At 42.7% G+C, this 14,743-nt stretch overlaps 1 long non-coding RNA gene and 1 pseudogene across 1 annotated transcript; one reads left to right on the top strand and one right to left on the bottom strand.

Annotated features, from left to right (window-relative positions):
* Nucleotides 1-778: 778 nt before the first annotated feature.
* LOC115265313 (uncharacterized) lies at nucleotides 779-1,438 on the bottom strand. The gene is made up of 2 exons (XR_009999239.1): nucleotides 1,298-1,438; nucleotides 779-1,242 (listed from the first exon to the last, which is right to left on the bottom strand). It is a non-coding gene; the product is annotated as an uncharacterized LOC115265313 (long non-coding RNA).
* Nucleotides 1,439-4,383: 2,945 nt separating this feature from the next.
* LOC115266842 (uncharacterized) lies at nucleotides 4,384-14,741 on the top strand (annotated as a pseudogene).
* The last annotated feature ends 2 nt before the right edge of the window (nucleotides 14,742-14,743 follow it).

Raw genomic sequence — 14,743 nt, 5'->3', positions numbered from 1 at the left:
TAATCGCAATTCAGCAATCGTAGATCCATTCCACGCTCCTACTAAGCCCCAACGATCCATAGCAATGCTTGTCAATATATGCACCCCACATACGCAACCCCCACAACCCAGCAGTATGGTCACTTGAGTATCCCTGGGATTTTGATTACATGATGGTCAAGGATCACAGCCATCAAAACGTTCCACACTTTGCCAGGGCTTGCGACCTGTAACCATGATGATTTCCGCAATGGGAAACCATGATGGCTAGCGGTGTTAAGGCCACGAAACGTCAAAATCCCATACAAAATCAAAACAGTGCAGTGCCCTATAGGTTCTGTTTCCCTCTTCAATAGCAATAACTACTATTTTTTGAAAGCAACTCATTTCTTGCAAACAAATCAGTTTCATCTTACGAGCAATATTTAATTCAGCTCGGTGCATTTGATCATCACCAGTTCCAAAGGGAAAATGTATGCCGCCTGGCTTCATTCGTTTCGCGCCATACCACCGCGCACTAACAACTATGGGTGTTTTTTGGTTCTGAACTGTTGTAAAACTGATGGTTTAGCAAATATTTTAAGAAATAATCAAGAGCTGAACCTATGCAAAAATATTGTGGGTTAGCCTTTTAGTCCACTTGAAAAACCCTTCGGGCTTTTTGGCATAGCCAAGATAAACAAAGTACCTAAATGGGCAGTGGCAAGATTTTTACACCCACGCTGGTGGCCTAAACGAGCAGTAGCAACTATTTTGATATTTTGAGATTTTCTTTCAAACAAAATTATTTACATAATAGTAAACTCTGACACCTCGTCTAATTTCCACGGCTTAATGGGTTAAAATAGTTCTTTATCCAATCGTTTACGACTGAGGTGGTGACCGATTTCGAGTACCTCGCCGATGCTGCAGAAGGTGCTGTTATAGACGGGGGTACTGGTTTATAATCGGGCTGGATTGGGGAGCCTGTCAAGATGCTAGAAATGCTTGTGTGTAGCGGAATAAAGCATCCGATTGAAGAGGTAAACCATATCGGTGGCCGTAGGATGAAGGAGTGCTGCATGCTTAGGATGCCTGGCAGCCGCTGCCAGGAACAGCAATGTCACTGAAGGAGCAGAAATCGTGGAAACGGGGTCCGATCCCGAGAGAGCATCATGTCCCGAAAGCCTTTAGTAGACCGACTATTACTGGCATCAAATTAGGTACTTGTCACCGATCCTCGAACCTCACTGAGTGAATGGTGCTACATGCAGACGGCGGTGCCTAAAAAATATTAATAGTAATCAGTTTCTAAGCGTTAGTTAAGATTCGGACATACTTTTTTCGCTTCATTCCGCCTAGCAGACCAGCAATGCAAAGCGAGATGTAAAGGGAGTGGCCGACAATCTCGACGACTAGAACCATCACTCACCAGTCTCGGAAGCGGAACACGGCCCTAGCTCTGGCTGCAAACGGTGGAGATACAGTAGGCGTTCGGTCGGTGCAAACGGTGTAACTGCAATGCTTTTTAACTGCAAGTCCGGTAAGTGCAACAAATTTGCAGTCATCGCACCGCCAAACGTCAAAATGGTGCGCCATGTTAGCCCCAATGAACAGTCGAATGAATTGTTTGTTCATTTTACGTCAATTAACGGCTTGTTGACACTGTCAGGCGTTGCAGTTATCGAATTTTCGTTCGCTAAGTGAAACGTAAACATGTTGCAGTTATCGAACGTCTACTGTACATTGCCTGCGTCAACTGCTTTGCTGATTTAAGAGGAACGTCACCACTCGCTTTTCACAAGGCCGGGTTGCTCCGGTTCCTTTTCTTCGGGATACGGTAGGCGGAGATCCTGTTTACTCCCGACGACCAACTTTAATTGCGCGATTCACTGCAAGGGTTGCGATCTGTTTTGACGTTTGGCAACAAAACCGCTTGCTTTGTTTACGTCGATCGCATTAGATTGAAGAGATGTGAATAGGGCACTGCAAGAAATTCTCTCCTTCTCTTTCACTCTTACAGAAATTTTGTAAACAACAAGGCCACGAAACGTCAAAATCCCATACAAAATCAAAACAGTGCAGTGCCCTATAGTTTGAAAAAAAGATTTGAGATAGATTTTGGATGGAAAGCAGATGTCAAGATGGAAACGGATAATGCACAGTGCAAAAGATGCGTAAGATTTTTGGTAAAAATGTGATAATCTTGTGTCGCCCCCCTCGGTAATCTGAGAGGGTGCTGCCAACATTTGTTCGAGTTGGCGTGAAATCCGTCAACAGCGCAATAGGGCACTGCATGAAATTCTCTCCTTCTCTTTCACTCTTACAGTAATTTTGTAAACAACAAGGCCAAGAAACGTCAAAATCCCATACAAAATCAAAACAGTGCAGTGCCCTATCGCTGGAGGGTTTATTGCTGGTTGCTTTGAAAGATGGATTTTTGATGCACTTCATCTACAGTAGACGTTCGATAACTGCAACATGTTTACGTTTCAGTTAGCGAACAAAATTCGATAACTGCAACGTCAGATAGGCGTCAACAACCCATCAATTGACGTTAAATGAACAAAAAATTCATTCGATTGTTCATTTGGGCTAACTTGGCGCACCATTTTGACGGATAGCGGTGCGATAACTGCAAATTTGTTGCACTTACCGGACTTGCAGTTAGAAAGCATTGCAGTTAAACCGTTTGCACCGACCGAACGTCTACTGTATCACACTATTTTTGTGCTCCAGCACGGTTGCCGATACAGTAGACGTTCGGTCGGTGCAAACGGTTTAACTGCAATGCTTTCTAACTGCAAGTCCGGTAAGTGCAACAAATTTGCAGTTATCGCACCGCTATCCGTCAAAATGGTGCGCCAAGTTAGCCCAAATGAACAATCGAATGAATTTTTTGTTCATTTAACGTCAATTGATGGGTTGTTGACGCCTATCTGACGTTGCAGTTATCGAATTTTGTTCGCTAACTGAAACGTAAACATGTTGCAGTTATCGAACGTCTACTGTATCAATTTTATAAATTACACATTTTATGATCTTTTTCTACAAGAGAAATGCATAAACCTGTATAACTGGCCACCCGGTCATGACTCTGGGTGAGAAAAAAGAAAGAAAGCCAAATGCGTGGGTTGTCAGATGGATGAGAATCAAAACAAAATCGAGAAAGAATCAGGCGAAACACACACCACGTGCTTATTTGTGACATTTCTCGACGTCAAAATGCTGTCAGAGAGCGCGGTTGCACTTATCGTCACACTTTTCAACCGTCACACTTTCATACTGTGCAGTTCGATTTAGAGCCGATACACACGGGCGGCGCGTCCACGCAGCGTGCACGCAAGTGCGTCCTGAGTTACACACAATCAAATGGGAGGATGCACACGAGAACGCAACGCTACCGCACCGCAACCGCGCCGCACCGTGTGCGTCACGCAATGTCAACGCATACCCCACAGGAACGCTGCGGCGACGCAGCGTGAATTCACGCAGCGTCAAGTAACGCTCGTGTGCATCGGCTCTTAGTGGGAACTGTGCAATAAATAAATAGCAATATTAGCGTATTTACCCAAAAGTACACGCGGCAAATGCCTGAGGGAAGGAACAGCCGCGTTTTTTGCTCCCCTTTTACTCCATTCTTATGGGAGATAACATTGCGGCGTTTCCTCAAGTGCGGCTGTTCCTTTCCTCAGGGATTTGCCGCGTGGAATTTTGTGCAAATGCGCGTTTGGAACATTACAAAGGCCGCGCGGTGTATACACGCTAACCCTCAGTTACCCAGATTGATGTCAAAGCGACCCAGATTGAGCAAAACTGCAGTTACTCTAATCTGAGTAAAGGCACCTTTACTCAAATCTGGGTTACCGATGTTGGTGACAAAATCTGGGTAACCGGTACCCAGCTCCTCCTGGACCTTGATTTTTTTAATTTATTTCCAAATTAGATTTTTTATAAAAAGCTCCCAACTCCCATGTGCTGTTCACTTACCTGATGCAGGAAAACAGTTCCCTGGAAGAATTTCACTGTTTTCCCGTCATTTATCCTCATATTTTTCGTGGAAACATTCATAATTGCCAGCGTTTGCCTGACCGCTGCCATATTCTCAAGCCGAAAAGTGACAAAGTGCCGATTACCCAGATCTTTACCCAGATTAAACCAATCTGGGTTTTCGGGTTACCCGGATTTTGACAACTGCTAACAACATGAAAATCCGGGTAGAATCGACCCAGGCGATGGGTAGTTTCAGGTTAGCGTGTATCATATTCAGCAAACCAGCCAATAAAATTGCGTGGTGCAAATATTTAACCGTGGGCCCGTGGGCAGTGTTTGAATTATTTCTAACGTGCTTACGTGAAGTTAGCCCCAAACTTTTAAGGGATAGGAAAGTTCCCACAAAATAAATGGCGCGCGCGCTCAAAATAAATTCAAATCGAATCCCAAAACTTCCGACCGGCGAAAAAGTGCTTGTTGCTTAACCAGTGTTCGGCTTCCGGTTCCGACTCGTGCTTTCCGCCTACCTAAATAGAATGATCAGATTGCGTCGCTGGTTGAATCGATTATCCAACAGAACACCGATCGGCGGCTATCGAACGCTGAGCAGCAGCCTAAGCAGTATCAACAGTGCCCCAACCGGTGGATTTGAGTACTGCAGCGTGGAGAATTTGTACGAAGACATCGAGAAATTTGGCGGAACCGATTTGAGGGATCACGTGTAAGTTGGTATAACGGATTTGCCAAACAGTTCCGATTGCTAATGGTTTGGATTTTCGCAGGGCCTACAACCTGTATCTTCGTCAGTACTTCTTTGCCTTACGGGACTCGAGGTTGAACGGGCGACGGAGTAACGACGAAATGGTTTCCGATCGAAGCGCCGAGGATAATGAAGACGCGGAGTATCGATTTGGGGAGGATGAGTTACTGGTAAGTTTTACTTCCTTGCTTATTTTTCAATCATAATCTGACCGTCATTTACATATTGTCTTTGGATTAATTGTCTTCGTTTAACGTCTTGAAATCCCGCTTTAACAGTGCATCAGAATTTCAGAAGCACAAACCTTAAGAAACAAGCTCCAAACAACAGTGCGTTCTATAATTCTATTCTTGCTCACTTTGTGATACACGCAGAAAAATGAGGTTTGTTCAAAATAATAAAACCTAATAAAACGCATGGTTGATTTTCAAACTAAGCATTTACTTATTTCAACACTCAGGCAAATAAACCTAAGATTATCATATGGTCTAACTTATGAAATGGCCTTTAAACAATTCATAACGGCTGTAACGATTTTCATAAGGTCGGTCTATGACGCAGAATCGACTCACAGTATGGCTTTTATACACATTTAGCAACACGGTATTCTCAAGCGTCGATAGCCGCGTGGGTTGGGCACGAGCTCAGTGATCTCGACGTTCATGGATCGATTCCAGTCTGCATCATTTTGTGATTTTTCTGCTCTTTTCATAAGTTTATCTTATGTAATTAGGTCATAATAAGCATGTTCAATTTTCATAAGGTATTCTTATGGCATCCATACTTTACAGTTATGGCTAAATTTCATAAGGTATTTTGATGAATTTCGGACTCGATTATCCGGGGGTTCAATTAACCGGGGGCTCGATTATCCGGTGTTCGATTATCCAGCAAAAATGGCTCGATTATCCGGGGAAAAGTTTGGTTTTGCTTTGTTAACAAATTTTTAAATTACAATATGTCAAAATATGTGATAAACATCAAATACAACACCTGTAAATAGGATTTACCCTGTTTGATAATTGTTTTTATTTTTACACATTCTTCAGCTAAAATTTCATTTTCAAAAAACATAATTATAACAATACCAGACGTAAAGTTGAGGCACTACAAGATCATGTATGTTTGCTTCTTTGTTTAGCGAACAGATTTCGATTGAAAAACATCAAAAATAAAAGAAAAGAAGCATGGCTCGATTATCCGGGGTGAAATAGTTTTGGAGTCACCCGGATAATCGAGTCCGACCTGTAGTTTACTTCGCTGAGTGAAAGTTATACTTCTTTGTTCTTACTTGGAATTTATCGTTCAAAACAACCAATTCCCATCATTCCATATAACTTTGAAAACTTCATTTGTTTCTACAAAATGGGGACCACAAACATGGCCCGGAAGCACTCACACATCTTCAAAGTTCTTACCCCAACATCGCCAGAACGAGGAAAGAAAGGCCAATCCATCGCCGCAACTTCCAAGTGCAGTTTTCGTCGTGATGGATAATGCGCAGATACTCAAGACAGCGTCCACAAAAAGTTAATCGGTTTCGCCTTTTTCTTTTTTTAACCGTTCTCCTTTCCATCAACTTTCCGAGTGTCTAAAAATAGATTTCCGAGCTGCCGCGGGAGCTGCCGTCATCAACACAATCCCAATCCGGCTTTGTTAGACGCAAAAGTGCAGTCGTTTAAAACAATCTGTTATTTTATGTTAAAACTACCAAACCTCTGTTTGCTCAAACTGTCAAAAATTTCGTCAAATGAAAACATGACCAATCCTGGAGCTGCTTTAACGCCATCTGGAACCGCCATGAGTTCTCCGTACAAGGAAGCAGTTTTGACGTCCATTTGGTGAACCAGATATCCTTTCCGCAATGAAACCGCCACTACAACCCGGATTGTCGTCAGTTTGGCCACTGGTGCGTACGTCTCGTGGTAATCGACTCCTGGCTTTTGAAGGAATCCCTTGACGACCAGCCTCGCTTTATGCCGGACGACATTCCCATCCGCGTCCTCTTTCACGCAGAACACCCATTTCGATCTCAGTAGCTTCACTCCGGCTGGGCTCGGGACGAAATTCGACACCTTGTTGTCCGCCATGGATTGCAACTCATCGTTGATCGCTTCCAGCCAGGCGTCCTTGTCGTCACGATGCTCGATCTCATTGTAGTTGGCAGATCTGGGAGTCTGCGCTCCCGTTGGTTGACTCTGTACAGTCTTCACGGTTTCGAAGTTCTGATCTTGATTCTTCGTATTCATTTTCGTTCAGATCTTCAACCTCTGCTGCAACCGGTCTTCGAGAATTCAGTTGTACCCCCTCTGGCTCGTAGAACGTGGGAATCACCAGAGGCACTGTGGTTGCATCATCATCATCGGCGAACGGAAAACTTTCCTAATCGAACTTCACGTCTCTTGCAATTATTACCTTCCTCGACGAGTTGTCCCACAAGCGATATCCATTGGGCGCATACCCAATCATGACTGTCTCACGGCTTTTCGGATCTAACTTCTTCCTCAGCTGGTTTGGAATCCACGGCATGGCCTTGCACCCGAATATTCAAAGCTTGCTCAGGTCCGGTTTGGATTTCGTCCATAGTTCCACTGCAGTTTCGTTAGAGCCGCCTCCGACCACATCCGCTTGGGCATCTTGGAATCAATTAACATCAACCTTACCTTTTCGACCAGGGTTCGATTAAAACGTTCGGCGACACTGTTTTGTTGCGGGGAGTACGCCACCGTCGGTTGAACTTGGATTCCCCTTCTTCGGTAGTACTGCTTCTGTTCATTGGAGAAATACTCACGGCCTTGGTCGACAGTCAACTTGCAGATCCTGGATTGCCAGTGGGTGGTGACCATTGTTTCATACTCCTTGAAACAGGCGAAGACTTCACTCTTCCGCTTGATAGAATAAACCATCGCCAAATGCGTCCAATCATCGATGAAGGAAACGAAGAATCTTGAACCATCCCAGGCTGGTGGATCGATCTAGTGGATGACTGGCTATTTCCCAAACTCCATCAAACGGCTCACAGCACTGCTTACCCATTATGCACGTACCACAAAGCCTGTGCGGTCTATCTTCTTCGTGAAACCCGTCGACATCTCACGACTTGCAATACTTTCCATCGCTTGTTGACTAGCATGTCCTAGCCGCCGATGCCAAAGCCGGCTTGCCTCCACCGTGCTGATGTTCGCTTGTCCCGTATTTCCAACTCGCAGTTCCAATTGATACAAATTACCTGTTTGCGCCAAATATCGATTGTAAAATTTTGAGCACTACTGAACAAATTCTATTCGACTGACCAACACGACAAGGTCAATTAGGTAGCTCAGAGGTTCCCAAACTTTTTGCTATCGCGGCGCCCTTTGACATTTCCAAAAATGTCGCGGCGCACCAAAGTTTTTAACAAAGTTTTTTTTTAATTTTGGGCAACTTTCACTTTATAGTGTGCAGGACAAAATCGTGAAACACTTCTCTAATGTCATGTTTCCAGAAACCAATATTTGGAAAACTAACTATTTTTTTAAATTTATTCCTCAAAGATAGTTTAAATATTTGTAAGATTTCGAAAATCATGTTATCATGTTCATTATAAAAGTTTTAAAAATACGAAGAAACTCAGATGTAAAGGAAAAACAAGCTGCTGAATTTCAACAATTCAGCCAAAAATTCTAAAGCGTTTGCAATAGTTAAAGAATTCTTATTGAATGAAAATGACTACACAGAACTTGACCAAAGCTTTAACTTTTTGCGAAAATTGCAAGGCAACACTTTTCCTTATTTTGGAAAATTTCGGCAAACTGGGACACATGAAGAGATTGTAAAGACCTGCCAGGTTGGCTTTGATTGAATTTATTTTCATAAATTTCAAACTAACCCTTTGGGCCTGGATTGGCCATACATAACCCCATTGATGAAACCGAGCATAACAAACTTATTCGAGTTCAGCGAGGTTGCGGCAGTACTGATGAAACAGTTCGGTTAAAAAAGGTCAAAGCTAGCTCTTCACACTACCAGATCGGCAAACCTGCATGCCGCTAAGCTGTTCCGAGTTATTCTGAAAAGAACGTAAATAATGTTCTTGAATTTAAAATCTTTGGACAAGTTATAGTAAAATCAAAAGCTGAGCTGAAGCTTAAGAATTCCAAAAACAATTTCAAAAACTTGAAATTTCAAAATGTGGTTTCAATTGATATGTTTTAAAAAAGGATACCAGAAATCCAATGGAACAATCGAAAAGTAAGGAAAGGTTTAAAAAAATGTGAGCAACACTAGTTTCACTAATAAGGTAAAAAAAAAATTAAAGGTGTTCCGCAATACAAATAGAGAGTTTGTTTTTTTTTGTTTCGTCACAAAAGCCAAAATTCTGCGGCGCACCTGGGAAAGGTTCGCCTCGCACCAGGGCGCCGCGGCGCACAGTTTGGGAAGCACTGAGGTAGCTAGTGTCCGAGCAATATTGATAGCTGTTATAGTTGTACCGTTCTATCAAACACAAATTATCAGTCTGCTGCACATTTCTATGTCGTATCGATCGTCCACGATCGTCGATAGAGCCGACCGCAGGTAGAAAACCGATGTCCAGAAAACATCGCACACGGTCAGCAGCCACTCAGTTACATTGTACATTTTTAGTCAGAAATAAAACACCAAGTGATACAGTCCATTTTTCTATCCATCAAGTCGAGTGTTTGCAAAGTGAACTATTGTGAACAAATTTAAGCACCAATAAACCGAACTATCTCCGTCAAAGTTACTCCGCGAGTTCAATTCTTTTAAGCGCGATTATCCGACGATTCCTGAACCAGTAATTAAGTGTACAAACGAACATTACCTTTCAAGAAAGCCATGCCAATTATTTCACCGTTGAGCTTAAATTCCGCACGCTCGACACCACATTGGCCGGTGAACAGGACATCAATTCCGGCTTGAGAAAGCTTCTTCACCGAAAGTAAATTTTCTTGCAGTTCCGGAATGAAAATAACGTTCTTCATGCGGAGCCCCACACTCTTGTTCGACAGCCCGATCAATTCTCCAACCGACTCGCCAATCAGGGACAAACCTTCTTTCGCGACTTCAACGACTAACGGTTCCTTCAAGCTTCGCAAACATGTCAGATGGCTTAACTCGTTGACCAGGTGGTCATTGCAGCCCGAGTCTACGCAGAACGAGATCCTGCCTCCATTTGATGCCTTCGGATGTTCGGTTCTTCCCATAAAAGCAACTGCCTTCCTATTCCCGACCGCAGAATGAGCGTTTCCATCGGATTTCTTCAAGGGACAGTCCTTCTTTACATGGCCCGATTTCTTGCACCGGTGCCACTTACCATGGAATTCCCGGGTGAACGTCTTCTTGTCATGCTGCTTCCCTCCAACGAACGCCACACCTTTGTCATCGCTAACGCAATCCTGACGATCGACCCGCTTCGACTCTTCAGCTAGCAGCCGCTGCTTCACTGTTTCCAGAGTCAGGTTCTTCTCATCCAGGTTCTTGAGCGCTGTCACCGCTGTCTATCTGTCACAGGGGGTCGTAGCTATCTGGAAGGGTCAGAAACAGCTGTGACACCAAGTCACTTTCCTTCAGCTTGGCACCAGCAGACTTCAATTGCCGGATAAGGTCGTCGAACGCCACGAAATGGTTTCGCATAGATGATCCCTGTGGAGCGGACCTGGTGTGATGGTTACAACACTTGACTATCACGCCGAGGACCTGGGATCGAATCCCACTCCCGACAAATTCACAAAATAGTGAGTTCTTCCTTCGGAAGGGAAGTAAAGCGTGAGTCCCGAGATGAACTAGCATAGGGCTAAAAATCTCGTTAATACAGACAAAAAAAATAGATGATCACTCCTTCATGCGTAATCTTGCGAGCTGCTTCCTTAAAAGGGTTTAACCACAGAGAACAGACATCCAGGCTAGAACAAATTTCATTCGGAAAGTTGTGTAAGGATTTGAATCTTTACTTTAGTAAGGTTGCAAACCAATACACGATGACAACACTAACGCCACCAAACACCATATTGCCACAGTCAGTGGTGAATTGGAACATTTCAAGTGGTGAATTAAATTAGTATGGGAAATAAACCGATTGCAGCGCCACGCTATTGCCACTTGTGTTGCCGATTTCAAATGGCCGTTAAATTCCTTACACAGTTTCGGAACTGGACTTGGATGTCTGTTCTCTGTGGTTTAACTGCCCGAATACAAATTGAGATGTAGCTAAGCATTAGCAAACAACATCAATACACTTAGTACTGTCGTTTTATGTTGTAGCTTTAATGTACTCTGACTTCAGCTTGACATATGAAAACATGATAATGCATCTGACTCTAATGTTACATTAGCATCTAATGTCATACTGATGTAAAACGATGTGCATATGAGCATCAAGATACATAAAAAAACGTTAGTATCTGATGTTACATCAAAATGTAACGTCATGCTGATGTAAAAAGACGTACTCATGAGCATCAAGATACATCCGAAAACATTAAGTTCTGATGTTACATCAAATTGTAATGTCATGCTGATGTATAATGATGCAAGTATAAACATCAAGAAACATTCAAAGACATTAGGCTCTAATGTTACATTTAAAAGTAACGTCATGTAATGTAAACCGATGTTCTCATAAACATCAAGATACATCTAAAAACGTTAGATTCTAATGTTACATTATGAGCTAATGTCGTACTGATGTTGAACGCTTTACTCTTTAAAAATCAAGGACATTAGATTCAGACGTTCCCTTATGTCTCCTACATCAGGATTACATTGCGATTTAGATGTGTTTATGCATGGTAGCATACATCAGAAAATTAAATGTTTTTGATGTCATGAACAATACCCAGAACATCACAACCTGATGTTTTCAGACATTTCTTGATGTTCAAAAACATTAGATTTAAATGTTTATAGAAGTTTTTTAATGTGCAAAAACATAAGACTTAAACGTTTTCTGATGTATGTTGATGTATGTAAACATTAGATGCAAACGATATTCTAATGTTTTACGATATAAAAAACGTTACCTCTAGACGTTTACAAATGCAGATACATCTGAAAACGTTGGGTTCTAATGTTAAATTCTAACCGTAATTTCGTACTGATGTTGAACGACGTATTCATAAAAATTAAGAAACACCCAAAAACGTTTACTTCTAATGTTACATTAACAGCAAACGTCATGTCATGTCATGTCGTTATGTGCATAAACATCAAAATGCATTCAAAAACGTTATCTTCTAATCTTACATTATACGCCAACGTCATGCTTAAGTAAATTGAAGTACGTAAAACATCGAAATAAACGGGGTGACATCAGATTCTAACGTTGAATCACGAAGATATCAATCGATAACGAACTTGGTTCTCTAATTATCTAAAGGGAAGTGTCGGCTCGTGTATTGCGCATATCAAAAATTCTGATATGCATTTTTTGAAGAGGGTTACCGGACCACATGGTGGTGACCCTCTTTGGGCCTAATGTGCCCGTTTAGCAAACGGTAAAGACAACACCTCAAAATTCAAGGTAACATGTGAGGACATTAGAAAAACGTCAGAATATAATGTTTCTGTACATGAACAAACATTTGAAAACGACTAGATGTTACGTTTTTTACATCGAAAAACATTAGAATAACGTTCGAATCTAACGTTTACATACATCAACATACATCAGAAAACATTTAAAGCTAATGTTTTTTCACATCTAAAAACATATGAAAACATCAGGTTCTGATGTTCTGGGTTATATTCTTGACATCAAAAAACGATTGGTTTCCTGATGTATACATTATGTTACCTTGCATAAACACATCTAAATCGCAATGTATTCTAACGTTCAACATCAGAAAACATTCAAAACATCTGAGAACTTCAGAAATACATGCGAATCGCATGTTTATGTGCGTCAAAAAAAACATATAAAAACGTCTAGATTTGACGTTTTGTACATTGCAAAACATCAGAAAAAACGTTGGAATGTAACGTTTTCATACATCGATATACATCAGGGAACGTCTGAATCTATTGTTTTATACATCAACATACATCAGAAAAACGTTTGAATCTTACGTTTTTGTACATCAAAAAAAATCTAAAAACGTCAGGTTTTGTTGTTCTGGATAATATTCTTGACATCATAAAACATTTGATTTCCTGATGTATACATTATGTTACCTTGCATAAACACATCTAAATCGTAATGTATTCTAATGTTCAACGACAGAAGTACATTAAAACTTGATGTTGATGTACACATCAAAATTAAATGTCAGGCTAATGTAAATTTTTATTCGGGTGGTCACGAAGCGCTTCGCAAACGTTTCTTCGAGGGCCTTCCACATCAACCAAGCGGTTTCCTTCTCTCGGACTAGTTCCATTCATTCATCCGATAAGAATCCAACCAGCAACGACTTCGCCTTCCTGTCCAGCTGGTCCCACTTCGCTCTTGATGTATCATGTTCAGCTGGAGCTTCCGCCTTCAACACCGTCGATACTTCCGCCGCATCCAGGTAAAGCTTGACTCGCAACATCCAATTTTCATAGTTTGGTCCAGTCAGCTGCGGGATGCCGGAACCTTCTTTCAAAGACGTGCCCAAGCCCATAACCTAAAGGAGGCTCTCTTCAGATGGGCGAAAGAATGAAACGGAACTTGAACAATTTAAATTAGCTTTATTGTAAGTATGTGTTAACTGTTTACGGATTAGTCATTAATGTGTCGAAGACAAAGTACATGATGGCCAAGGGCTCCAGGGAGGAATCACCGCGCCCGCCACCCCGAATTCATATCGACGGTGATGAAATCGAGGCGGTTGAAGAATTCGTGTACTTGGGCTCACTGGTGACCGACGACAACGACACCAGCAGAGAAATTCAGAGGCGCATTGTGGCAGGAAATCGTGCCTACTTTGGACTCCGCAGAACTCTACGATCGAATAAAATTCGCCGTAACACGAAGTTAACCATCTACAAAACGTTGATTAGACCGGTCGTCCTCTATGGGCACGAAACATGGACCCTACGTGCAGAGGACCAACGCGCCCTTGGAGTTTTCGAACGGAAGGTGTTGCGTACCATCTACGGCGGAGTGCAGATGGAAGACGGGACTTGGAGAAGGCGAATGAACCACGAGCTGCATCAGCTGCTGGGAGAACCAACCATCGTCCATACCGTGAAAATCGGGAGGCTACGGTGGGCGGGTCACGTCATCAGGATGTCGGATAGCAACCCGACTAAAATGGTTCTCGAGAGTCATCCGACCGGTACAAGAAGACGTGGTGCGCAGCGAGCTAGGTGGGTCGACCAAGTGGAGGACGATCTGCGGACCCTACGCAGAGTGCGGAACTGGAGGCAAACAGCCATGGACCGAGTGGAATGGAGGCGGCTACTATGTACAGCAGAGGCCACCCCGGCCTTAGCCTGACCGGTAAGTAAGTAAGTGTTAACTGTTTGAAGGCTTGTAGTGGAGTGACCATAACAACTGGCATGGCGGAGTAGCTAGGTTTTTCATAGCCTACTACTAAAACTGGATCGGTCCAAGGCCTCCTATTTCTTCATGAAACAATTCCAAAAATGCTTCTTGCACGATTTTTGGAAGGATTTCTAAAACGTTCGTGAATCGTTTCGTTGGTTGAAGAATTTTGTTGTAAATTTCTGGCAGAATGCATCAGGAATTTGTTTCAAAATTATTTGGATTTCCTACAACGATCATATTTAAAAGGTTGATCATGAAATCATAAAACTACGTAAATGACGGTTAGATTCCAGTGAGAATTTCCCCCCATGAACTAACAATGACTTACCTTTGAAGAAACAATCCCGCGGACGGCTATGCTCGTCGATTTTACCGCGGATTTGCGTCTGCAGCTGCGAGATGACACGGAGGACGACGCCGCCGACTCCATCGCCCGGTTTCGAGTCGTGGGACGCCGGATGGGTGTTCCAAGCAGGAGACCGGGAAATACGCAAGCTGGCCAGGCGGTCCCGTGAGCGGGTGAAGGATAGACTTTTCGACGACGGCTAGGGATTTCACAACTAAGA

The sequence above is a fragment of the Aedes albopictus genome, chromosome 3, assembly GCF_035046485.1.
Source record: "Aedes albopictus strain Foshan chromosome 3, AalbF5, whole genome shotgun sequence".
Taxonomy (NCBI): Eukaryota; Metazoa; Arthropoda; class Insecta; order Diptera; family Culicidae; genus Aedes; species Aedes albopictus.
This window is presented reverse-complemented; position numbering and strand designations above follow the sequence as displayed.